Genomic DNA, 12,657 nt, shown 5'->3' with positions numbered 1-12,657 from the left:
TTCACTGATGTATCTGCACCCTTTTTAGTGTCTGGCTAGCCCCGAGTTCTATCTGTGGGTGATCCTTATATGTGTGAGTGTGCATGTGTGGAAGGAGAGGAGGAGCCATAGCCCAGTGGTAGAGCACGATGCTTTGCACACAGAAGATCTTGGGTTCCATCCCCAGAATCTGCAGTAAAAGGATCAAAGAGGAAAGCCCTCTACCCAAGTCCCTCTGCCGCCCTTCAGAATATACTGGACTATGTGGGATCTCTCACCTGGTATAAGGCAGCTTCGTATGTTCATTTTGTGTGTGCATTGGGATGGGATGTTGATTTAACCAGGGTAAATGCAAATCAACCACAGGAAGGGCTGTTTGTGAATTTTGTTCCCCCAGTTCTGCCAGACTCCTGAGCTTATCCTAGCTTACAACTGATATTCAGTGAGCGGTTTGAGCAACTGGTTCCTGGTATGTTCTTTCATCCTAGAAATGGTCTAAGGTAGTGGAGGCAGGATCCCAAGTGTGGTGTGAATTCTACCTTAGGGATATTTGAGCATGCTTGACAAACAGAAACATCTTTGTATTTAAAGAAAAATACTTTTGTCATTTAGCCATTAAAAAGGCCCACAAGGTAATTTATAATATCAAAACAATAAAATATATTACATGAATAAAGTGATACTAAAAAACACAAAAATGTGGTTTGTTATCAATGCTACTCCATGAGTAATATTTAAAGTTTTCTTTTTCCAGCAGAAAGAGTCTTCCTCTGGAGGGAAAGAGCCTTTAAGGACTTTAAGTAATTTTGTATTTACAGGATAGGACAGAAAAAGGCAACCTAGTTACTTTAAACAATGCTTAGAGCAAATTAAAACTAGCAAAATACTGAAATCAAGGAGCAATCCTTCTGCAACAAATAATTCATTTTCTAAAAGTTTGGAGGAATTGTGCCTGACCAGCTTTCCAAGGAAAGGAATTCTAAAGAGAAGGTGCCACCAAGAAAAAAGCCCTGCTTCTGGTAGATGCCAGTCTCATTCCTGTGAGTAATATTATTGATACAGCCTTCCCACTTCCCAGAAGTCCTCTAGGTGTCATTGGGTACAATGTACCCAGTTAAAGGAAGAATGGGAACATGCCAGGAGCTTTTCCCAGACAGCAGGCTTTACTGCAAGTTGGAATTTGCCCCCCAAAAAACTAACACAAAAAGTGGATTTTTAAACCCATAAAACTCGGGCTAGGCTCTAATGCACAATGAAAAACCTGTTCCGTGTGCTCCCCAGTATTGCACATGGACTTTGGCACGAATCCAGCCAATGTTCTATTCCGGCACAGTAGCAAACTAAAAACCCTGTCTGGGAATGCTGCAGGTAGCCCTGACCCGCATAAGCACACTCCTTAGCCATATCTCTGACCATCCCGGAATTCAGTGCTTGCTTGAGAAAGGGTGCATTGAACCCAGGGAGACTTCTTCCATGTTCTTTAGAGGAACTGCAAGAGCTCTAAAGAACAGTTCTGGATTAATATCCCTTTGGGCAAGAGCATAAAAGAGAATTAGCTTTGTAATATTTGCTTTACTTACAAATATACAAGCAGAGAATAAGCAGAGGCCAACAGGCGCTCCTACAAGGCAGAGGATTCCCCCAGAGAGCAATCTGGGCAGCATCCTTGGTATAAAACTCCAGTGAATATCTTTTTTTTTTTTTAAAGGGATTCCCAATTCCCAGGAATCCAGTTTTAACTTTTTAGTTTGCATGGGGGTGGGGGGGGGAGAATTCATCAACCCCAAATCCGTGTGAGTTATTTGGGAGCACTACACAAACAATTTGGGTTTTTCATTGCGCATTAAGAGTGTTGCCCGATTTATATCCGGGGTAAAAAAATCCATTTTTTGGCATTGTTTTATTTGAACTTGCAGGAAAGTCTTGCAGTAAACTGTGGTAAAGCCTGCTGTCTGGGAAAGAGACAGGAGACCATCTGATTAGATCCCACTGATGAAACATCAGTCAACATCCTGGCCTGCTAACCAATAATCTACCTAAACAAAGAAATGGTTAGCAGCCACAACAGTATATCTACAATTAACACAAAGCAACCCAATTCAAAGTTACTAAATACAGATTCTGAAGAGCTTGTTGGGAGAACAGACTGCATCATTGCAGCTCTCCTGCGTTCTAGGTTGGCTGGCTCTAGGTTCCCCAAGAGCTCTTGGCAACTGCATCTCTATCACAGGCCCCTCTCCTATGGGCCCTGAGAGTCATTCTGCCAACACTACACCACAATGGTTTGGGATGCAGAAATCAGCCCCAGTGCCTTCCAAAGGGCCATGGGCCCTCAGCAGGTGTCAAACAAGGCCCAACGTGACCCTAATGCTGCCTATGTTAAAAACTCACTGCAAACAGAAAATCAGCACAGCAGACTGAAAATCAACACAGCAGCAAACAGAAAATCAGCACAGGCTGAGCTTTCGTCCTGGAATGCTTGTTATTAACTTGCGGGGAGTTTTCAGTGTGGAAAGCATACAAACCGGCACTTCCCACACGTAGTCTGAAGTGGCATAGTCTGTTTCACCGCCTCATTCTGGGGCATATGCAGACTCAGCCTAATGCCACTAGACTTAAGCCAATTAGGAATGTGTTGAGATCTTGTAGTGTTACATATAAGCTGAGCCAAACCTGAAGTGCTTTGATCTTGCAAGCTCCACTGCTGGCAAGTGTTATTTCATTATTTCTTTTCTTTCCACTAACATCATTTGGGATGCTTCAGTGAGCATTGTGAAATGGAACAGGAAGCAAAGGTTGGGAGATCAGCCTCCAAATTGAGGAATGGGGCATTTCAGATTTCACTTGGAAACGGGGCAAGATTATCTGCAAGATATTAAGGCCTGCTTTGGTATATTAGAGATGGGATTGAACAAAGAGCAGCATATTTCAAGAGTACAGTATCTGTTGTAGTCCCCATTGATCTCTCCCTAACTAGAGCAAGATTATCAACACAGATCAGTTGCTCCTTTCCCTTTACATCAATAACCAGGCGAAAGAAGCCCAGCCTGGTTTCCACTGTGTGTGAGAACTGCCGGGAGCTGCGGCGGCGGCAAACCCTCTTTGGTAGCCCACTGCTTAACTCAGGTTTCGGGTACAGGAATGCCCGAAAAGTAGGTTCCTGGATCATGTGTCACCGTGGTGTCGCTCCATGCCGCAACGACTCACTAGCCGCCCAACCAGCTCAGCACCACAATGACTCATGAGTAACCTCCCAACCAGAGGCAACAAGCCTCCTGGCGTTAGGAGGCTCCTCCAAAGACACCATGAGCCAGGTCTCACGATCAGTTACCGGGTTACCCGCTCAAGAACCACCGGGCTCTCAGCCGAGCCTGGTGGTTCTCACGATTGTAGAAAACCAGGCTAGCGGAGGCTAGCCTGATTTTCTACAATTGTGTGAACAGTTTCTGTGTGTTTGTGCGGTACCTTATGGGCCTCCCAGGGGCCGAGAGGCCCCCAAACCCTGCCGCCCCAACCAACTCCATGACAGAGCTGTTAATTGCCTGGGCCGCCCAGGGAGGGCTCCCTGCAGGGAGGGTCAAGCCCACTCTCCCTGCAAACCCCATTTTGGCTCTACACACGATATGTGTGTAGAGCCTTACTGTGTGCTTTTGGCATGCATACTTATCACACAGACCTACTGAATTGTTTATAATTATTCTTTATCAGAGTCACACAATGTGTAGAACTAGCTTACCTAGCTGGAAATACCGGTACTCCTGGGGACCGTGTGCTGACATCTGCACATGTGCTCTGAAATCTGGGGTAAGGAGAAAGGGCAGTGATAATTGGCACCCCTGAACTGGAGATCTCCTGCTCAGGAATGGAGCAGTTGGAAGATTCCCCTGCCAGGGAACTCAGGGAACTCCCAGTACCCAAAGATACATTACTTCTTCCAGAATTCCTTACTTCAGCTCTGCTAAAGGTTCCCATGTTCCACATAAAGGACATGTGTATTTCACATTGTGGGAAGACAGCACATTGTTGTTGTAATATCCGAATATTCTCTGCTAGCTGGAAGTACCTTCTTAAAGTGGCGAATCTCCTATATTTAGCAGCAGGGGAGCAGCTGTGCCTATCCAACCCCAGCAAAGCATCCTTCCAGTGGCTGTGGCTGTAGATCTGGCCCTCAAGAAACCCAGCTGGAGTCTCCACCAATTCACCTGTCCCTCCCTATCCCTATCCCTATCCCTATCCCTATCCCTATCCCTCCCTCCCTATGCCCAGGGCTTTCAAGGAGGGAGGGAAGAGGAGACAGGTGAGTTTTTGGCTCAGCAGATTTCAGGCTCCAAATAGGCTTCTAATGGCAGGTTCCCAGGGCATCCTGCCCTCCCGGCTTCCCTCACAAGAGGAAGGTCACAGAAGGAAGACAGGCCTGTGCTTGCTTGATGGAGCCTGTGCTTTTGAAAAGAGAACCCGGTTGCCCAGCACCCCACCCCTCACTCTCACACGCTAGGCCTCACTGCCTTCCTGCAGCAATGAAGGTGGTAGGGGGAAAGTAATGGTTCTGTTTGCCCGATGTTTGCCACCTACATGCTGATGATCCAGAAAAAAATGCTGCTCCCTGCCCAAGGGGTGTGTGAGTCACCCCACTACCCTTCCCAGGTCGGTTTGACTGGTTGGGTTGCCAACTTGAATACCAGAAGGGGTGGGGAGAAGAGACTACAAGCCAACCTGCTTGATTCCTTCCCTAGCAGCGGAGAGGAATCCTGCAGAACAAGTGGGGAGTCAGGACTCCTGGGTTCTCTGAAAGGCTGAAGGGTTCAGGGCAGGAGTCAGAAGTAGAACTGAAATGAATGTGTGAGCGGCAGGGGAAGAAATTCCCAAATTATTATTATTGTTAATCATATCATCTATACAGTTAATTTGAATTCAGCATTCTAATTATGGATCATGTTGATCGTGGCAGGTTTCTGATGAATTCATACTGAATTCATGGTTACCTTAAATTCATGGTTATTCATGGAATTCATGGTTAGCTGAATGAATGGAATTAATTGAATTTATGGGTATCTTAAAATTAATCAAGTTACTTTAAATTGTATCCCCAGGGGTGGTCCAAGACATTTTGCTGCTTGAGGCAAAGGACAATATTATGCCCTCTCCACTTCGGTAGGCGGGTGCACCCATAACTGGAGAGGGCAGGGCATCCCCTCCACCCCTCCTCTCACCTCTGGTAACTGCCTCATCCTGCCACATGAAAGGGCCACCCCTGGGTAACGCTCAAATTTAAATGTCAATGCTACAATTCGAAATTCCAAAAGCTAAATTCAATTTTATTGAAATGTTGACTAGTTTCAAAAGGTCTATGAAATTCTGTTACATCTCTGACCAGGATCTAAGAGGAGAGCTGGTCTTGTGGTAGCACGCATGACTTGTCCCCTTAGCTAAGCAGGGTCTGCCCTAGTTGCATATGAATGGGAGACTAGAAGTGTGAGCACTGCAAGATCTTCCCTTCAGGGGGAATGGAGCCGCTCTGGGAAGAGCAGAAGGCTTCAAGTTCCCTCCCTGGTATCTCCAAGATATAGCTGAGAGAGATTCCTGCCTGCAGCCTTGGAGAAGCTACTGCCAGTCTGTGAAGACAATACTGAGCTAGATAGAACAATGGTCTGACTCAGTATATGGCAGCTTCCTATGTTCCAAGGTGTCTGTTTTTTGGGGAGAGATAATAGGGCCCTACTGTTATTTGAGGATCCTTTCCTGGCCATCATTTTGGGAGGGGCTTGATTCCCAATGGCTCCATTAGGTTCTATAGGACAAAGTAAATGAGCAGGGACAAAGTTCCCTGGGGGCCCCTGGCACGCATGCCCCACCTCCCAATCCATGCCCCCTCCATCTGTGATGGCCCCCCTTGATTTTGGGGGGAGGGTTACTCACCCCGTCGCTGCCCTCCACGCCACTGCCCACCGCAATCCCACCGCTCATACTGCCAATAATCTTCACCACTGGGGGGAGCAGGCCACCCCCCCCACCCCACATAGTGGCGGTAGTGGGCAGGCTTTTCCCTGTCACTCCCAGCTGGCCCACTGCTTCTCTTGGGCCTGTGCACCTGCTGCCTCCAATTATGAATAGCATCATGTGTTGTCTGTCGACATGCAACGCTATCCATAATCAGAGTGCGCAGGCTCACAGGCCCAAAATAAGCCACGGGCTGGCCGGGAGTTAGGGGTGGGGGAGAAGCCTGCCTGCCGCCGCTGCGGCCACCATGGGGGGAGGCCAGTTCCCCCTGGCATTAAGATTATGGGCAGTAAGAGTAGTGGGACTGCGGAGGGCAGCGGCAGGGTCTGGTGGGGACCCTTGTGGGCCCCCTGACCATTCTGGGCCCAGAGACATTTGCACCCCATTGTCCAATGGATGCTACGCCCCTGGAGGAGATCTGTGTAGTGCTGGGTGTCCTACTTGCCAGAGAGCTGCAAGCACATGCCACTGGTGACCTGGCAAGTGGATTCATAGATGCCTGATGGGCACACTCTAGGCACATCCCTATCCAGATCATGTGTGCCAGAGGATGATCATCCGAATGGACTCCACGATGTTCAGACTGCCAAGAGATTACATGCATTTTGGTGCAGGTTAGCAGTTTGTCATGTGAATGGATCCAATGTCCTCAAATGCACTGCTTTACTTTTCCCCATAGGAGTGAATGGCAGCTGTTCACTTATGTGGGAGAAGGTAAAAAGCATTTCATCAGGGATTTTGTTGGGATAGGGGCTAAGGTTTCCTCTAGTCAATTAACTTTCTTTATGGCAGGGATTCTTAACTATTGTGCACCTATGGACACATTCAAGAAAAATAGTGGGTGTACAATATTTGATTATAAATGGTGTCTTTGGGGCAGAGGTTCACCTAGGTAATTTTGGAGCCTGGAACTAAAGGCCTTTGGAACCACTGCCCCCCACTGCAACTTAAGCATAATTTTTTAACATGTAGGTTCTTAAGGGCACAAACTACACTACCCAGGAGGACAGACTAAAGAGGATTGGGGGGCCCGGGACTTCAGCCCCAAAGTCCAGGGGTAAGAGCATCTCTGCTTTGGGGAGCTACCTTTAACTATATCTTTTATTTTCAACAAACTGCTGCTTTAAGGAGTTTTTCTCCTCTGTCTTGCTGATTGCAGCTCATTTACTTAAATGTAACCTGTGAGTTTGCCAACTTTACTGATGGGATCAGATTGTTATGAAAACAAACTTCTCCAAACTGTGTGAAAAACTGCTATTGGAGTGGAAATGTACTTTGGATAAAGTTATAGAGATGGCTAGGAGGCTGGAAAATGCTCTTCACTGTGCTAAATCACTAGTCTTTGGTACCCCAAAACCCACCTCCTGAAATCCAGGATGTTCAGCCTAAATCCTTCCAAGCCCAATCTTTTCATATGGCAGTGCCCCAGAAAGTGACAACACAAGAGAGGAGGAGCTACCAATGCTACTGCTGTGGAGACTTTGCTCACAAAGCCAATTTTGCTCACTGTCCTGTCCACAGGGTCACTTGCAATAGGGGCAAACAGGGGCGTAACTACAATAGGGCAAGGGGAGACAGTTGTCTGGGGGCCCACTGCCTTGGGGGGCCTCCCCAGAGGCAAGTCACATGACTGACTCCCCCAACCGTGCACCCGCCCAGGCTTCCTTCAGTTGTATTCATCCTCCAAAATTGATGTGAGTGTTAAGACCTGGAGCTACCAGAACAGCATGTCTTTCTCTAGTACCATTAAATGACTTGCATCGTCCACAATTTACAGAACCTTTTAAAAAATAATTTAGGATGATGTTCTATGGCACATAGGTATATATATTACTATGCTTTTTGTTACCACTATTCAGCCTCATTTAAGATTTCTTTACTTCATGAGCTGAGCTTCAGTGAGTGGGGGGCCCATTTTAAAATCTTGTCTCTGGGCCCATTCCAACCTTGCTACGCCCCTGGGTGCAAAAAAAGGGGGCACTTTGTCAAGGTTTGCAATTCTGCTGATCCACTTTATGATAAGGATGAGGCAGCTGAACTGCTTTCTGACAGTGTTTTAAGTGTGACAGAGTCATAGCCTGCTTCTCCACATTGTCAAGTTAAACTTAATGGCCATGAGGTGTGAATGCTGGCTGATTCTGGTTCTCCTTACACTACCTTTTCCAATCTACTTTGCAAGAAACTCCTCACTACATCACATCTGCACTCTCAGCCTTCAGACATCCACCCATGGGGATATGGAGGTTCCCCTATTGTCATAAATGGATACTTCACTGCTGTCCTGGAATACAAAGGACATACTGCAGAAGGCAAAGTGTATGTGTCACAAAAAGGAGTCTCAATATTGGGCTGGAAACATCAGAAAGATCTACAGATAGCGTTAGACCCAAATAGCACGGAACCCGTATTACAGATCATGGAGGATCCACATGCTGATATGATTGCTGATTTCTCAGATTAATTATTATTAATTATTATTATTATTATTACATTTATAGCCCGCTCTTCCCCCAAGGAGCCCAGAGCAGTGTACTTCATACTTGAGTTTCTCTTTCACAACAACCCTGTGAAGTAGGTTAGGCTGAGAGAGAAGTGACTGGTCCAGAGTAATCCAGCAAGTATAATGGCTGAATGGGGATTTGAACTCGAGTCTCTCCGTCCTAGTCCAGCACTCTAACCACTACACCACACTGGCTCTATGTTTTTGCTGATACTCCTGGCAATGCCATACATTTCAAACATAAAATTCAGATGAAGGCAAATGCAATACCTGTACAACACAAAGTGAGGAATGTACTCATAGCATTGTGCCAACCACAGAGCAGAGCTCTTAAGACTACAGCATGCTGACGTCATAGAGCCTGTTGATGTATCAGAATGGGTCTCTCCTATTGTTCTAGTGTGGAAATCAAATGGCACACTTCAAATGTGCGTAGATGTAAGAGAAGTGCACTCCAACATGGTAGTGGATTGTTATCCATTACCCAATATTAATGAAATGTTGCTTACTTTGAAAGAGGCCTCGGTGTTCACAACTTTGGACTTGTCTTTGGCCTATCATCAAATTCCTCTGCTCAAAAGTTCTCGCAAATACACAGCCTTCATTACCCCAGAGGGTCTTTTTCAATACAAAAGGCTGCCCTTTGGATGAGCCTCTGCAGCTTTGGTATTTCAAAGAATAATGTATGCAATTTTTGGGACTATGTATGGCATCACTTACTTTCAGGATGACATTTTAGTGTATGGCAAAACCATTGAGGAGCATGATGCTAAACTGACAGAAGTCTTAAGAACACTCCAACAACATGGACTTACTATCTCTGCAGAGAAATGTCAGTTTTGCACACATTCGGTGATTCAGTTTTGCACACATACTTGGGACACACAATATTTCAGAGTAGCATACATCCCAAAATAGACTTGGTGAAAGCTATTCAAAGAAGCACCGGAGCCACACAAAAAGGATGCACTTTGATCATTTTTAGGACTCTGTATTACTCTAAATTTGTTAGGCAATTTGCCCCCAAAGTTGCTCCATTGTGTCTTCTTTTTAAAATGAATGTAGCATTTAACTGGGATGCATCCTGCAAGGCTAGTTTTCAGACTATCAAATTGGCCACTTCTGAAAGCCCTGTTCTCACTTCTTTTGACACCAACAGGCACACTATTGTAACCACTGATGTTTCTGAATATGCTTTGGGTGCTGTCTTGACCCAGCAAAAAGGGGACAAGGAAATTAGAATTGCCTTTGCTTCCATTGTGTTTACTGCTTCAGAAAAGATATATCCTGTCATTGAAAAAGAAGCTCTAGCATGTTTCTGGGCGATGAGGTACTTCAGGACTTACTTGTGGGGCAGAAATTTCACTTTAAGGTCAGACCATAAACCCCTATCTGCTTTATTTACTATGTAACTCAGGGATCAAGTCGAGCACCACCAAGAATAGCCAAATGGCTCACCAGACTTATGGATTTCGATTTTCAGGTGGAATATCTTACAGGTCTTTGGAATTCAACTGCAGATTGTTTATCGCGACTTCCACTTCATGATATCATGAAGATATCCCAGAAGATGAGGATGAAGGAGTTGTAATTGTGCAAATAGCTTCACCCACACAGAATGATCACATCTTCTGAATGGAAAGCGGTCCTCTGTGCTGATTAAGTGCTTACTGAACGTAAACTAATGGATGACTATGCAAAAACAAGGTATCTGGACATCTTCAACCATACATGCACGTAGTGAGTGAACTGTCTCTTCTCAATGAGCTGGTGCTGAGGACTGATAATTTGGTGGTGCCAACCTCCTTACGAGCAAAAGTGATCAAAATTGCCCACAAAGGTCACCTGGGCATGAGCTTGACTAAAAAATGAATCAGAGAATGTTTTTGTGGCTAGGTATGGACAAGCACATTGAAAATGTAATCTGGCACTATACGGCTTGTGCTGTATCTAACAAATCACAGAAGACTTTTACCACCCCCTTGACTCCCGCAGAGTATCCCAATGATCCCTGGGAAAAGCTTGCTCTGGATATAATGGGGCCTTTTGATAACCAACTCACAAAACAAAGATTTGTTCTACTGATGGTAGATTACTATTCCAGATGTCCAGAAGTTTCATTTGCTGACAACATTACTACAAACAAGGTGATCCAGTTCATGGCTGCAGTTTTTGCGAGAGAAGGTCTTCCTAAAGAACTAGTGCTGACAATGAGACACAGCTTACCTCATTTGAAATGGAGCAAAAGTAACGAAAATACAAATCGTATGTAGATCATAAATGGGGTGTGAAACAGCAAACATTTCTGGTAGGGGTCTTTTTTGAGTACGCCTGCCTTATAGAGTGAGAAAGGGATGTTCCCAATATTCCGAACTAAAACAAATAATTGAAATCAAAGGAGATTCTCTCCTATTGAGTGATGGAAAGAAATGGAAAAGTTTGTGACTTTCCAGAATGCAAACTCTGAGACAAGAGAGAAGGGAGCCTAATCTCAAGAGAGAAACTGAAGCGGAATTTGATCTTGCCTCCAGTTTTGACCTTGCAGATGAGGCTGATGAAAATTATGGACAATCATTGGTACCAGAAGATCCAACAGCTCCCATGCCAGAGACCCCAGGACTTAGGAGAAGAGTATGTGAAAGGAGCCCACCTAAAAGACTTCAAGACTATGTCACTAATTTTAAAATCAATTCAAGTTTTGGTTGTTATAAAAGAGAGGGATGTGTTACTATCCAGTAATCTTTTGTAGTTTGTTTATTTGGATATTTGTTCCGGGGAGGGGGATCCTGTAGAGAGTGTGTGGGAGGAGTCAGGAAGGAAAAGGGAGGGAAAGGAGAAGGAGAAAATGGAGTTGTTGCTGAATAAACCTATAGTTAATCTACATAGCTACCTTAAGTGGCACAGCAATGCTTGACTAACAAGCAGAAGGTTGCCGGTTTGAATCCTTGCTAGCTCTATATCGGGCAGCAGCGATACAGGAAGATGCTGAAAGGCATCATTTCATACTGCACGGGAGGAGGCAATGGTAAATCCCTCCAGTGTTCTACCAAAGAAAACCACAAGGCTCTGTGAGCGCCAGGAAGCAAAATTGACTCGACGGCACACTTTACTTTACTTTAATCTACATAAGATTTCCTTGCGTTTATGAGGAAAGCAGCTATAAAATACATCCCCCAACCTTTTTGCACTCCTTCAATCCTCTTGGAACAAAGACGCATCCAGCTGAATCTACGGTGAGGTTTCTGTCTCAGTCTCTCTCTCACTCTGTCTCTCTCCCTCTCCAAGGCAGTTGCTGGCTAACTCCAGCCGTGGGCATTTTGATGGTAGGGAGTGCGTGTGCGTGTGTGCATTTGAGTTGACTCGGCATCATCTTTGTTTAACCTCTATTCATCTATATGTCAGTTCATACTTCAGTCTCTGTACGCATCACTCTCTCCCTCTCTTCTTCTGAGCCATCATTTGATTACTGCTTTGCCTCAGTGTTAACTTCCTTCGGTTTTAAATTTTACTCAAACCAATCCAAACAAATTCAGTAGTCTCAGTTTTCCTTATCATCTGCGTCCCACCACCCACCCCACCCCATGGCTTCTGCTACTCTCTCTATAGGATTTCATCTCAGAGGCCATAGTAAAGAAATCTTAGGAAAGGTTAGGCAGGCACACGGGAGCTGTTTCATCCTCCCAGCACTGTACAGCTGCACCCCACTGCATGCCGTGTCTCATGGCGATCCAGAGTCAGGCCCTCTCAGTTGTTGTCCCTGAGCTTTGGAACACACGCCCTGGAGAGATGCGGGGTTTGACCTCTCTGCCAGTTTTTAAAGGGGCCTTGAAGACATACCCTTTAAATCAGGCATTTGGTACTGGATGGTTTTAACTGTTGTAATTTTATTTTTAAATTGTTGATTGAGCTTAGAGATCTCCGGCTATAGAGCAGTATATAAATGTAAGTGCTATTGACTAAAAACTCTTTGTAAACCACCTAGAGATATTTTGAGTGGGTGGTATAGAAATAAAAAACAAACACATAAGAAGTGTGGAACGGTCACAGTGTCCTTCCCACTCAGGTCCTCATACCCCGAGAGTCATTCTATGGGCTGGTTCTCATGATTGCCCAATGTCAGATTACTGGGAATCTAGTGATTCCTGCTACACGCCCACACCCATAGTGTGTCATGTGAACTC

This window comes from Hemicordylus capensis, chromosome 6, assembly GCF_027244095.1.
Source record: "Hemicordylus capensis ecotype Gifberg chromosome 6, rHemCap1.1.pri, whole genome shotgun sequence".
Classification (NCBI taxonomy): domain Eukaryota; kingdom Metazoa; phylum Chordata; class Lepidosauria; order Squamata; family Cordylidae; genus Hemicordylus; species Hemicordylus capensis.
This window is presented reverse-complemented; position numbering follows the sequence as displayed.